Source organism: Aythya ferina, assembly GCF_964211825.1.
Source record: "Aythya ferina genome assembly, chromosome: 14".
NCBI classification, from domain to species: Eukaryota; Metazoa; Chordata; class Aves; order Anseriformes; family Anatidae; genus Aythya; species Aythya ferina.
In genome coordinates this window covers 12577839-12590835 of record NC_140312.1, presented here as the reverse complement: position 1 = coordinate 12590835, position 12997 = coordinate 12577839, and the positions used below count along the sequence as shown (strand labels likewise).

General features: G+C 51.5%; 1 long non-coding RNA gene across 2 annotated transcripts; it reads left to right on the top strand.

The window, feature by feature from the left end:
• Positions 1–1471: 1471 nt before the first annotated feature.
• On the top strand, positions 1472–9856 carry LOC311444792. Of its 2 annotated transcripts, none has more exons than XR_014698070.1 (2): positions 1472–1673; positions 8166–9856. It is a non-coding gene; the product is annotated as an uncharacterized lncRNA (long non-coding RNA). The 2 variants fall into 2 exon arrangements; XR_014698071.1 differs by having other exon boundaries at positions 1472–1765.
• The last annotated feature ends 3141 nt before the right edge of the window (positions 9857–12997 follow it).

Genomic DNA, 12997 nt, shown 5'->3' with positions numbered 1-12997 from the left:
CTTACCAGGGCTGGGGAGGATACACATGGAGGCCAAGGACTAACTCACTGCAGTGAGAGAGTTATTAATCCACAAGTTATATCTACATCCAAATGTGGAACGATAACAGTGACAGCAAATCAGTGGCCCAACAAACAAATTAAGTTTTGAGCTGGTTTGGTAGGTGGGGTGAAAACAAACCATGTGCCTTTTAGGAACGCAAAGCACGGCGCTGCAGTCCTCGCAGTAAAAATATCCTCAGTGTGTGGGGATTTGGGGAGTGTTTCAGCAAAACCAGTGGTGCAGTAGGGGGCCTAGGAAGCCAGATCAGCAGGACACCAGTCCAATTTATAATTAATGTGGATGCATGTGACAGTTATGTATTTTGAGGGGCTCTTAGGATGGAAAAGGGATCTAAAATGTAGGGAGAGCATTACTGAATATTGCATCAAATTGTGGCATCCACACTTTCATTGTGGATTAAAAAAAAATTAAAGAGAGCTCAGAGAAGAGCTGCAAGAATGAAAAAGGTCTGAAAAACCTGTTGTGTGATGATAGGCTTAAGGAGTTCAACCTATTTAGCTCATCAGAGAACAAGTTGAGAGGTGACTTGATCGTGGTGTCTAAGTACTTACAGGGAGGAGATTTCTGATAGCAGAGGGTCCTTTCATCCAGCACACAAAGGCAAGGCTCAGTGGCTGACAGGTGGAGCTGAAGTCAGAAAAAAATCAAATTGGAATTAAGACACAAATATTTAACAGGGAAGGTAATTAACTTCGGAAACTCCTCGCCTAGGGATGTGCTGAATCCTTCTTTAGATGATCATTGAAGAGCTTTGCTCTCATCTATACACAAGATATAGGCTCAACAGCACTCATCCACGTGGAAGAGGGGGAAATACCTTCCACTGTGTCTACGTGCACTGCTCTGCTTGCTCAGGACCAGACCAGTTGCCTGGCCTCATGGTAGGGATGTGCTTGGAGCTCAGGGCATGTCCTTCCCATCCTGGCAGTCCCGCACTGAAGGATGCGGGCTTCCTTCCCTGGTGGCACTCAGGGGTGCTGGTGGGTTTCTGTTTGCAGCTGGGTGTGCATCTCACAGAGTTTTACCAGTAGTTTCCTTGAGTTGCCAGAGTACGTGTCGTTGTTTGAGATGCTGGTGGTTTTGGCATCAAGGCTGTTGGACTTCTCCTCTGACTCTGTCACTGGACTGAGCATGATAATGTCTTGGGTTGCCAAAGGTGCATCTTCAACCTGAAGTTGCTCCAGAAGTTCATCGTCACAAGAAATCTCTTAAGAAAAAAATAATATCGGAAGAGATCCAATTGCACTGGTAATGAAGTCACAAGTAACCATTAGTTTTGGTAGGTGTCAGGCCCCTAATGACACTGATAGACCTTAATGGCCCCAACCAGCCTCACCTGGGCCCACACCCCCACATATTTAAGATTAGCCTCACGTCTTCCTTCCTTTTCTGAGCTGTGCTGGTGGTGAGTCTATATCTAGGTCTTCTGGCCCTGCCTCCTGGAGGGGCTTTGGACCTTTGCTGGACCTCAGTCCTTCTTGGCTCCTGCTGTTCCTGACTGGGCCCTGGACTCAATTCATTTTTGGCTATGACTGGGACTGCTGGTGGACCCTGTTACCAGAACCTGGCTCTGCTTGCTGTGTCCAGATGCTGTGGGACTGCTCCTGCTGGTGAGGATGCTGCTCCTGCTGGGGTCACCCTCAGCTCCTGTCTCCCCTTCCTAAGCTGTCCCTTGCTGCTCCATGAGAGTTGGTACATCCTGGTAAGCAAGACTGAGTAAGAAAGCACATTTTCTGAGAGCAGGTCATGTAGTTGTGCAGGTATGTCCACACACAGCAGCACTATTCCTCTTGTGGTTGTAAATAAATCTCTTAAGGTTGGTGGTGTTCAGCATGTGCTATGGGGTGCTGAACATGCAGGGTGCAGTGCTTCCTGCTAGACTGCAAAGCCCACTGTAATGGCTGGTGTCACTGAATAACACACACAGAGATTAAAACCTCCTTCAGAAGGAGAAGCCTGCTGGCTGTAAAAGTGAGGATGTCTGTGCTCGTGGCAGTAATCTCATGACATGTGTGGTGAATGCACCTGCAGAAATGAAAAAGAGCTTTTGGGATGCCTAGAAGAGATCTTGCTAATGCAAGCAGAATGCCCCTGTCATGCATCCCTAGTGACCCAAATCACCACTTAGAAATAACTAGGGACACCTTAGAAATACTCAGGCATCACCCCAAGGTGATGTACCTGGGCTCTCAAAGCTGTGTGTGTTAACAGCATGCCAAGGGGCTCAGAGGGTTCAGAGATGTGTTCCTCCACCCAGCACCAAGTGGCCGCTTGTCCCCACACCTCACTAAGCCAGAGCATTTCAGGACAGGGAGAAAAGACGAGGAACTTGGAGTGAATCTGGTGCCCTGACTCTTGTCCGTAACATTTCTCTGGACTTACTGGCATGGCCAGACCCTGGGGACCATCGACCTGCCAGGCCAGCAGGTGGGCAGCATGTGAGGCAGCTCACACAGGAGCCAGTTATAGCTGGAGATGGGTATTGCTGGTGCGTGGCAGCTTTTCATCCGACCATTTTTCTCGTATTTTAGTGTTGAAAATTGGAATATTTTGAGTGAAGCGAAGAGCTGTTTGGAGACAAATTCATTATTTTGTTCAATGAGAGCTCCTGAGCTGAATTGTTCATCCACCCACCAGCCCCAGAGGCTCTGCTCAGAGCAAATCCTCAGCTGCCTCCTGGAGCAAGGGGCTCTCAGACAGCTCCTTCCTCCAGTGAGTCATCCCCCAAGGCACAACAACAAATTTCCTCAAGAGCAAGGGTTGCCCAAACAATTTAGCCAAGCAAATGTTTTACTGTAGTGTTGTCCAGGGAGGGGATTCTGTACACTGTTGTACAGAACAACTTAGCCTGCAGTAGTGGTTTTGTGTAACAGATTTAAACCTGTGCTGAATGACTACTGAGTATGTAGAGGGGTGTGTTGGGGGATGCAACTGAGAAATCTCTAGAAATTGTGTTCTGGGGTTGTTGCTGCTGCTTCTAGCACATCGTAACAGCCTGGCAGAGGTTGCCCTTAGGGAAGGGCAGCAGTGTTGGTCCAGGAGGCTGCATGTAGGCTGTAACCTCATTAAAATCAAACACGCATATGTAAGATCTGAGTGTTGGGAGACGGTGAAAGGAAGAAAACAAACACTGGCAGATCAGACTCATTCTGACACTATAGATGAAAAGCCAAATGAAGTCTAGAAATTCATTCATCCACATCACTCATGCTAAACCTTAAAGTGTTCATACTAGCCAATGAAAACCATTAAAGAAGTGACAGCTAGGTTCTCTAGAGGAGAAAGAGTCAGAGTAGCAGATATGGGATATGCTTTAGCAAGAAAAAATTGATGAGCCAGCCTCTAAGTTAGTGATTTCTATGACTTCATCGGTACATTAAAAATGTAAGTGAATGCCATTTGGTGTTAGCTCTGCTCCTAAGATATTAGATGGAGTCAATTCACAGTTCTTCGGTGGATAATACTTTTTGTTTTTAGCAAAGGGTGTTGAAACAGAATGGAAAATTAAAGCAATTTTTCTGACAGCAATGCATAAATGTTGACCACAAAACAGAAAAGCAAAAAAACAAAATAAAAAGCAAGTACATGTCTAACCAAGTGCATCTGTATTAGGCAGCAGTGATTTCATTACTGTTTTCATTTGAATAAAGGCAGAGGATGATATGCCCTTTCTCTAATGGAAATGCTCTTCAAGTCCAAGCTATCCATGGTCATTATACTCTGAAGAGGATTGCTTAGGAAATAGCTGTATAGAGTCAGACGTGTGCCTGGGGCGCGGCAGTGCTCCTTCCACAGCTGGACTTGTTTTCCCTAACAGCATGGGGCTGGCTGCAGGTGGGTCCTGCCTTCCCATAAACACCCATGTCTGTAGGGACATGTTCTGCAGTGGAATGCTTCAGGAAAAACTACAAGTCCATCTAGAGAATGGGCTCTGCTTGGGATAATGGGTCTTTGCTCAGTTACCTCTGGTCCCAGCTCCCTGCACACCTAATGGGGGAGCATCCAAGGCCATTGCTGCTGAAACCCATGGCTTGTCCACGTATGGCTGTGCTAGTTTTCCCTAGGAAATGCAGGATAAGGGCTTTCCCACCTCTCCCCTCATCCTTCCTCCAGCTCTGTGGTGGCAGAGGAGCTGGCTGCAGAAGAGGGTTGGACTGGCCTGTGCCATGGTGAGGTCTCCTGTGTTGCTCTGGTATGTGCTGCCTCTGCTTTGTCACTGTCCCCAAACCATCCCACCATGATTTCTGCTGCCCGGGATGTACTTCCTTCCCCCAAAGGATCTCAGGAGCCTCCTAAGCTCTGTCCTGTGGCTGTACACCTTCTTGCAGGAGCTCAGGCTCCCGCTGGGCACACCTTGCTCCTGGAGATGTCCCCATCTCAGAGACCAGCCATGTCCCCTGATGCTCGTGGTGCATCAATGGTGGGATCCAGCCTTCTGCCCACCCCAACCGTGCACCTACCCCAAACTATGCAGGGCGGGCAGTGAGAGCTGATGGGAGAGGTTGGGAGCTCCTGGGCGAAGAGGGGGCTGAGTGGCCAAGCCGTAGCCGAGCCGAGCGTGCTGTCCGTCGTGGTGCCACTAGATGTCCTTATGAGAAAGGGCTTGGGGCTGCCCACGGCCGGGTAACCACCGAGACAAAGCTGGGACTGGAGCTGGGGGCACCCCAACCTCTCTCCTCCACCGGCTGCAGGGACCAGCCCCGGGGGAGCCGCCGTCCCAGCCCCGCATCGCTCGGGGATGCTGCAGCACGGGGGTGCGCGCTGGCTGTGCTGAGTCAGTCCTCGCCCCTCCTTATCAACTCCAAGTGTTAAAAAATAAAAGGCTGAGAGAGGAGCCGCGTGGGAGGCTGAGCTGGTGCAAAGGGCTTGCACATGGCTTGAATCCTCTTTGCAGAGTTCCCCGAAGCTGGCCAGAGCGTGGGAATCGCAGGATGGCTCAGCACAAAAAGCGTTGCTTTGGGGTGCGTTTTGCACCACGTCTCCGTGAGGCTTTTGCTGTTGAGGGCTTTGTGGTGCTGGCACAGGGAGCCAGCCCTTGCTGTGATGTCCCTCTGGGCGGGCCAGCACCACTCACTCCCTCCTGCCGGCTTCCTCGGTGCTGGCAGCGTGCTGGGAGAAGGACTGAGAAAGCAGAAGGTGAAACTCTGCAGCAGGGAGATTAGAGCACTCGGGTTGTTTCTTTTTTTTTTTTTCTTCCCCCCCCCCCCCCCCCCCCCCCCCCTTCTTCAAAGGAATGACTTTGTATTTTTGGAAATAATAGCTGCTCCGAAAATCCTGGTACAAACTCTTCCAGGCTCCAGCCTTGCTTATCACGCGCTATGCTAGGGGCCCTGTTGGGAATGTAGGATTTTAACTCTTGGCTGCCTGCTCACTTTTCCCGCTTCTAGTAACTTGCTGCCCCCTGCCCCATCTCAAATTAATGCTCAGAACTGAAGGCAAATCTCAGCAGGGATGGTGAGGGGGGGTTGAGGCGAGGATGCTGGGGAGTGGGGAGGTGGGCGCTGAGCAGCCGTGCTCCAGCGGCGAGTGGCAGGCGGTCTGCAGCCTGGCAACCTGCAGGCACGGCTTGCAGAAAGGGAGCTGCCCAAAATTGGAAGACTGGAAATAAATCATTGTCGTGGCTTGGTTTCTGGGCTGACCTCCTCATCTCTGGTGTAGCCTTCAACAGGGCTGATGTCTCTTGGGAGTCAGGAGTCTTGGGGAGGGGGGAGATGGCAAATTCGACAGCGGAGCAGAAGTGATGTGAAGGAGGGGAGCCAGCAGCACACTAATTGCGTTTGCAGATAACTCCTAGCTGGAAGGAGATGCAAACTCCGGTGAGAAGTGAAACACAAAGGAACCCGGAGGGACTGGAGCTGTGGGCAGGAAGCGACAATGCAAACCAGCCCCTGATGAATGCAGTTCCTCTCTTGTGGGAAAATAACCCCAAAGCTGAATTCAATGGGAATGAAACACCTGGAGAGCAATAGCCTTGGGCAGAAAGCACTCGGTGTACCAGGTAGGAGTTTGTAGTCCCTGCTATTGTGAGTTGCAGACCCTGAGGAATTGTCTGGTAGGGCTGGAAGGGGCCCTGTTGCTTGCCTGAATCCCAAGAAGAATGCAGTTCAGGTAATGTGTGTGGTGCTGGCTCTAAGGGCTCCAAGAGGCCTTGAGAAAGGTGGTGGAAAACAAGGGGAAAACTTGTGCATCCCAGTCCTGGGCAGGCTGGGAAAGGAAAGAGCTGGAAGGAGCTAGTGGGACATCAGAGGTGACAAAGCAGGAGGCTGGAGGAAGGGGGAGAAGAGGAAATGCCTCACTGCAGATGTGCTTTGCTATTTTTAGGCGATCCTTGTGGCTGCTGTGTGCAGCGGTCACCCGGAGAGGTGGGGTGTGGTTGGGGAGCAGCCTTTCCTCTGGCTCCTGCCTCCCGTCTGCAAGGGGCAGGGAGCATGGGAGCCTGGCACGGAGTGTGGGGACCCAGCGTGCAGCTCCTCAGGCCACCCGCTCCTTGTGACAGCAGGACCTTGCTGAGGGATGTGGCCTATAGCAAAAGAGCCATCTGATGGCATGAGGGTCACCCTGGGTTTGTTCACTTGCATTATGCCAAAGCCGTTGCCTCCAACTCCACCACCCTGATGTGGACTTGGAGAGGCCACCAACTTCTTTCTGCCCAGGCTGTGAAGACCAGTGACTGGCCTGCTCCTGGGCTATTTTCAGGACTCGGGTGTTTTTCATGTATTAGATCAGCCCTGGGGAAATCTACTTTTGCCTTCTGCTTTCCACTGAAGTCATGCCATGAGCAGAGCACTCCTCTCAAGTGTCTCTGAGCTGGTCCACCTGAGCTCGTCCTCCCGGGACTCAGTGTCCCCACTGCTATGACATGTCCCTCGCACCCTGTCCTGCCAAAGGACCAGAGGAAGACTCCCTGTGTGTGTCTTGGTGAAGGAGTGGGTGACCCCGGGGTGCTTGGCAGCTCTGACCTTGCTGGTATGGTGTATGGGATCAGTCACATTCCCTGGCATGGCCCCATTTCACCAGGGGTGGATGAGTCCTCTGCTGGGGTGAGACAGGGAGATGTGCATGGAGCTGGGGCCTCAACTTCTCTGCAGGGCTGGAGGAGCAGATTTATTTACATGGGGTAGAGGGCTATGGAAGAGAGGTGTGCTGCCTGTCAGCTCGTTATAGCAGAAGCACCAGCCAGTGTTTTGGGAGCCCTCAGCTCCCTCTTCTGCTCCTGTAATTGTGAAATCTGTTTCCAGCAGCCCTCCTGGGATGAGCCGCATGGGTACTGAGGGCTTAGCATGCCGTAATGTGCTTGCAGAAATGTTTGCTCTCCCGAAGCTGCGCCATGCGTGTTAGCCTGCCGTTACACATATCCTTGGCCTGCTGGAGTTAACAGCAATCATAGTTCAAGTCTTACTGCAGAAATAAATGGGATCCCAGGGGGCTTCTCGTGACCGGCCCCTCTAGGTCATGAGCTGTGCCGAGCAGACTGGGACAACTGGTGACAGAGCGATGCAGGATCTGGGTGCGGGCACTGAGCAGAGGGATGCTGTACCAGCCCCTCCAAAACACGGCAGCCTGGCTGGGGACAGAGCAGAGGGCAGATGTGGTGAGAGGGATTACAAGACTCCAAACCCATGTAAACCAATGTAGATGGAAAGGGATCATCAGCAACAAGAGCATGGCAAGAAACAAGTGGCAAGCACGGATCGGACAGATGGGTGGTCCAGCAGGGATGCTGCCCCACAGGTCTCCTATTTTCTGCCCAGAGGTTCCTGTGAGAGACCCAGTTCTCTGAGGGCAGCACATCTGGGGGGTCCAAAGAGTGCTGCTAATGCCAGCTATATACCCTGAGGTCCCTGGGACCTGCTGGCCAAGCCCAGTGGGGTCTCCATCAGGTGAAGAGCTGAGCACAGGTCTCGGCCAGCTTGGAGCCTGAAGCAACCAAGGTTGGTCCCCAAGAATTTGCTCCATGCTTGATGCACAGATCTGCCCAAGCCCTGTGTGACCCAACGTGTGAGGGACTTGTGCTTCAAGCAGGACATCAGGTGGCCCTGCGTGGGGTTGTGCAGTGAAAACAAGCAGCAGCATTTTGTCTCCTTTCCCCCCTTCTTTAACAGGGACACGCTGTGCATCTGCTGTGCTGTGTTGGAAGAGGCCTTGGCTTCCTTCAGAGCTTATGTCAGGAGCTCCAGAACCCACATGAAGCTTTCTGCGGATTTTGTCATTTGCAGCCACCGTAGCTTGAAGCTGGTGCTCGAGTTACAAGCTCTGGTGCCGCTGGTGAGCCCCGATGTGATCTCAAAGCTAGCTGAGCTCTGGTGAGCAGCCTGTGTCCTGCAGCCAAAATAATTCAGGCTCTGCAACTTGAAGCACAGAGCAATTCACAGGCTAACCCACTTGTAGGGTGAAGGATGAAGTGCTACATCCTGAATATGAGCAGCGAAATTACCAGTGCCACCTCTGTCAATGCCACTGAATCCCTCCGAAATGAATTCTTGAGAAGAAATGAGCCCGTTAGACGAAGAGATTTGCTGAACACCATGGATTTGCCTTTCATAGCTCTGTGCAGGGGCAACACAGGCTGACCTTGTTCCAAGGTCGGATAAAATCAGCCTGGGTTCAGCAGCAAGCGCTTCCCAGCATGCTCGCTCTGCTTGCAAGATACTGGCAGAGTCTGTTCCTGGGGAGACGGCGCCAGGTTAAGGCAGGACTGCTCTGCTTTCTGCAGGGCAACAGCTTAATCAGTCCCACCGTGCCTCCTGCAGGCATGGGTGTTAATGCACGCTGGTAGCAGGATGCTGCCTCCAAAAAGGTTTTTCTGGGATCAGGGCCAGGGCAAGTGCCTGGGAGCTGCGTGGGGCAAGACCCAGGGCCAAGAGGCTCTGCCATGCGGTCACCTCCCTGGAGAAGCCCATCCCCACCCATCTCTCTTGGGAAAAGGTGGTCCCAACACGTTGCCCCCCAAGAAGATGCCTGTGGAGGGGCAAGGAAGGGGGTTTGCCCTCTGCCTGCTGCTTCTTGCTCTCCCCAAGGACTCTGGCTTTTGGGGAGGCTTGGAGCAGCTCCAGTATGGCTATGATTTGCCCCCATTTGATGTGTGCATGGAGCTTTTGGGTGTCTCTGATGCTGGGGGACATCCCTAAACCCCTTGGACAGATTTGTTCCCTATCTGAAAGAGGCTCCAAGCCAGCCACATCATATGCTGGATGGGCTAAGGTAGTCAGTGGAAAACTGTTTCCTCCTTCTGCAGAGTTTTTTTCCCTTCAGAAGAGAACATGAGGTACGAGACATATCACAGGATCCAGACATTTCGTGCCTGCTGTTTCCTAGCTGCTCTTCTGACTGGTGCCAGCGTCCCTGCGTGGCTCGCTTCCCAGTTACATCTTCTAACCATGTTTTAGGGAAGCTTGTTGGGTACAAGCCTTGGGGTCCCAGCACGTCTGTGCATCGGGATGTCCCAGGAGGACCTGGCAGAAGGCAACCTGTTGTGCCCAAGGGAGGTGCTTGTTCCCTCTGTGGTGGGGGCACATGGGTGTGGGTGTCCCCAGGAGGCCACAAACCTGCAGATGCTGGGGTCTCCAGGGAGAAGGGGCTCTCTTGGGGGTTGGGATGGGAACCCAGTACCTGTGTGTTGGCTGTGAGCAGCCCAGGACAGAAGGACCCATCTCTGAGGACAGGGTGGGCAAGGGCAAAGCTGAGCTGAATGCTTTCTTCTATCCCTGCCATCAGGCTCTGTCTTCAGGGGCTCTCTGCTTACAAAGCAAAGCCTTCCCCTTGATATTTAAATAAAACTCAGCTTTTGAGGTCAGCAATCCCTTGGAAGGGGGGAGTGTACAGGAGAGGCCTAGGGAGGCCTGCTGCAAAGCATATCTCCGTGTTGTCGTGGTCTCTCCGTGCTGGGAGCTCGGCAAAACCCTCAGATCTTGCTGATTCTGAGGAAGGGAGCACACAGTAACAATTTGGTCGGGTTCCCCACTGCTGGGAGTGCTCTTAGATGTTGTGATTTCTTAATATACTCCCTACGTGTGAACATGCCAGGTGTAGTAATTTCATAAATTTGCATCTTCGCAATAGCTGCTTGATTCCCCCAACAGGATCAAAGCTGATCTTTCCTGGAGAGGCAGCCTGTCTATTCAAAGCGTTTTCCTGTGACAGCTCTGTGACAGTGCTGTAGATCTGCAAGTAGCCACCACCCAGAAATGCGTGCTGCTGTTTGCACTGCTGCTTTACAGTTCTGTGCTCTGGGGCTTCCTCCTCTGTGGGCTGCCTACCTGAGTGCCCCTGGTGCCAAGCGACCTGGAGAGGGGCATGAGCGTGCCAGCACTTGAAAGGGAAACCTTTCAGCTGGTTCTTTATTCACACAACTTTTCACCCCATGCAGACTCTCAAAATCTATTAGAAAAGACATTTTTCTCGGGTGAACAAAAATATCTCAATGCCTTAATGAGAACATTAAACTCAGTTTCACCTGCTTTGACTGGTGCTATGAGGTCTTGTAGCAGAACAAACATCTTTTGTCCAATTACTGGGGAAAAAGAGAAAAAAAACTCTCATTCCCTGGCAGGTTCTGTATTACCTTGTTCTTGAAATCCCCTTCATTGTTCATCACGTCAAGCAGGGACACCCTGTTGTTGATGGAGTCGATTCCAGCTCTTAAGCTGGGACAATCCTTTGTCATTTCCTATGCACCATCCTTTTCATGGATAGCTAACAGTAAGCCCAAAAATAGAGGATTCCCACCTTTTGGTAATAAAACATTAGTATTTCCACATATGGCTTGTACAGTTTCGGTGTCCTCCATCAGTATTACACATCTCTCCGGTAAATTGCCATGTTCCCAATCTGTCACTGAATTATTACACTGTTCGATGTCTTCCAGTCTCCTGTACTTGGTGGAAATTTAACAAATATCTACCGACTATGGTGTTGGAGTTTTCTGGTATTGAATCTGAACTTGCTGCCTGGGTTTCTGTGCTTGTAGCACATGGATTTGCATGAATCTGAAGCCCAGAGTGTGAAAACCAGCAACTGAGATTAGTGATGTCGTTACTGACCTTGGAAACTCTGCTAACCCCAAACCATTTCGGGGGGCTTCACTGAAGCCCAAAGACAGGGGTTTGCTGTAGTCACAGTGCTCTAAATGCTGTTTGTTTCTCTCTCAGAAGATGTTGAGCAGGCCCAGGGGGAAGATCTCATCCACTTTGGCTTCCAGCTACTTCCTCCACACCCTCCACCTACCCTTGTGACATCTTTCAGCTCCAAGTCATTCTCTTAGGGGCATCTCCCAACTTCAAGCTGGCAAGTTCTCAAGGTCAGGAGCACAAAGCAATCCCAAATACAATGTGGTGTGCTCTAAGCCCTTCACCTAGAGAAGTGTACCGGGATAATAAAAGGGTGTCTATGTAGGTATCTGTTCTGGTCCTCATTTTGGATGGCTGTTGGCCAGGACTGCTCTGTCACTATGCTTCTCTCTTCAGCTGGTCATGGTGGGATATGGTCCCATCCCACGTTCCTGCAGCTTCCCCTGCCTTTACTTAGATCCTTCTCCATAGTAATGACCCTCTGGCATGGTGGGTCTCTTCCACCCCCTTCTAATTCACCCTGTGACTTTGTCTGCACCCTCAGAGCAGCCTGCTGGGGCTGTGCATGTCTGGGTACCCGAAGGGCAGGAGTCAGGAGGTAACCTGCCAATTAACATCTCCTAATTGAAGATCATGTAACAAACGCTTCTCCTCGGGCTAGCTGGAAGTCATGCCTGTGATCAGAAGTGCAGCCCAAATGCAAACGTGAGCAGACGCATGGCTCGGCGTTCCTCCATGCTGCCAAGCTGGGGAGCTGGTATTTAGGTAAATGTTCGGTTTCCCAGAGGGGCTCAGGTTGAGCAAGAGCAGCAGTGGAAAGAAGGCTGGAAAATCAGGGAGCAATTTCATGCTTCTGTTTCTCCATTTTTCTTAGCTTGCTCTTTCCAAGTGGAGGAATGGGTGGTCTTGGCTGGGCCTGCAGCTCTCCCAGTTTTTCTTGGGTGAAGTAGCTCCCTGTGAACATGGAAACCCCAGTATGCCTGGGAGAGTCACCTTCCAGAGGTGTCGGAAGCAACATCTACAAGATGTGATGATGCTAGAGACAAAAACCATCTGGGTAAGTGGAAATCTGTAGAGACAGAGGCAAAGAGGCACTTTGCATACTCCAAAAACAGCAGCATCGAGGGCTTTGCTGAGCTGGCTTCCTGACCGAGTCAGCTGCTCTTTCCAGAGGACCTCTACATGCTGGTTTGCTTTGGCGAGGATATCTGCAGAGCTGTCACTTGCAGCCAATCTCCCCAGGGACTTCATCCTACAGGGGCCAGCACAGCTGTCCCTCTCCGAGCTGAAGTTCAGGCCCATTTTGTGTCCTGCAGGAGCTGTGCATGGACTGCTGCTGAGGGATGGCCACAGGCAGGGGGTCAGGCTGGAGGTTGAGAAGCCCTTTGCTGTGGGGCTGGACACTCCAGGATCAGACCTGGGTGGTGGAGAAGAGGGCTCCCAGGGTCTGCTGGCAGCTCCCAGCCTCCCACAGACTGTCTCCGAAGGAGCTCAGGAAGGATTGATGGCACCGGGTGCCTTTCCAAGACCAAAGTCCTATCACTCAGAAGACGTTAGACATTGTCTGGCGTGACACTCTGCTCTCTGGCACTGACCGGGGCAGCCTGCTGACTGCAAATCTGCTGGGTCCACAGGCAAATTATCCACACATCAGCACATTTAAGAGAAATTAATTTCCCTGCAGGAGCAAAGAAGAAAGTCTCTTCCAAATCGGAGTCCATCTCACAGTGGCTGCTATGAAATGTGGTGACAAATGTATGCTGTGCAGAGAGGGACCAGCATTGCACCTGGAGATGCAGCCAAACCAACAGGCTGGAAAATCACAACAAAACATGGAAAAAGAGACCCCGGTAGCCCGCCTTTAAAGT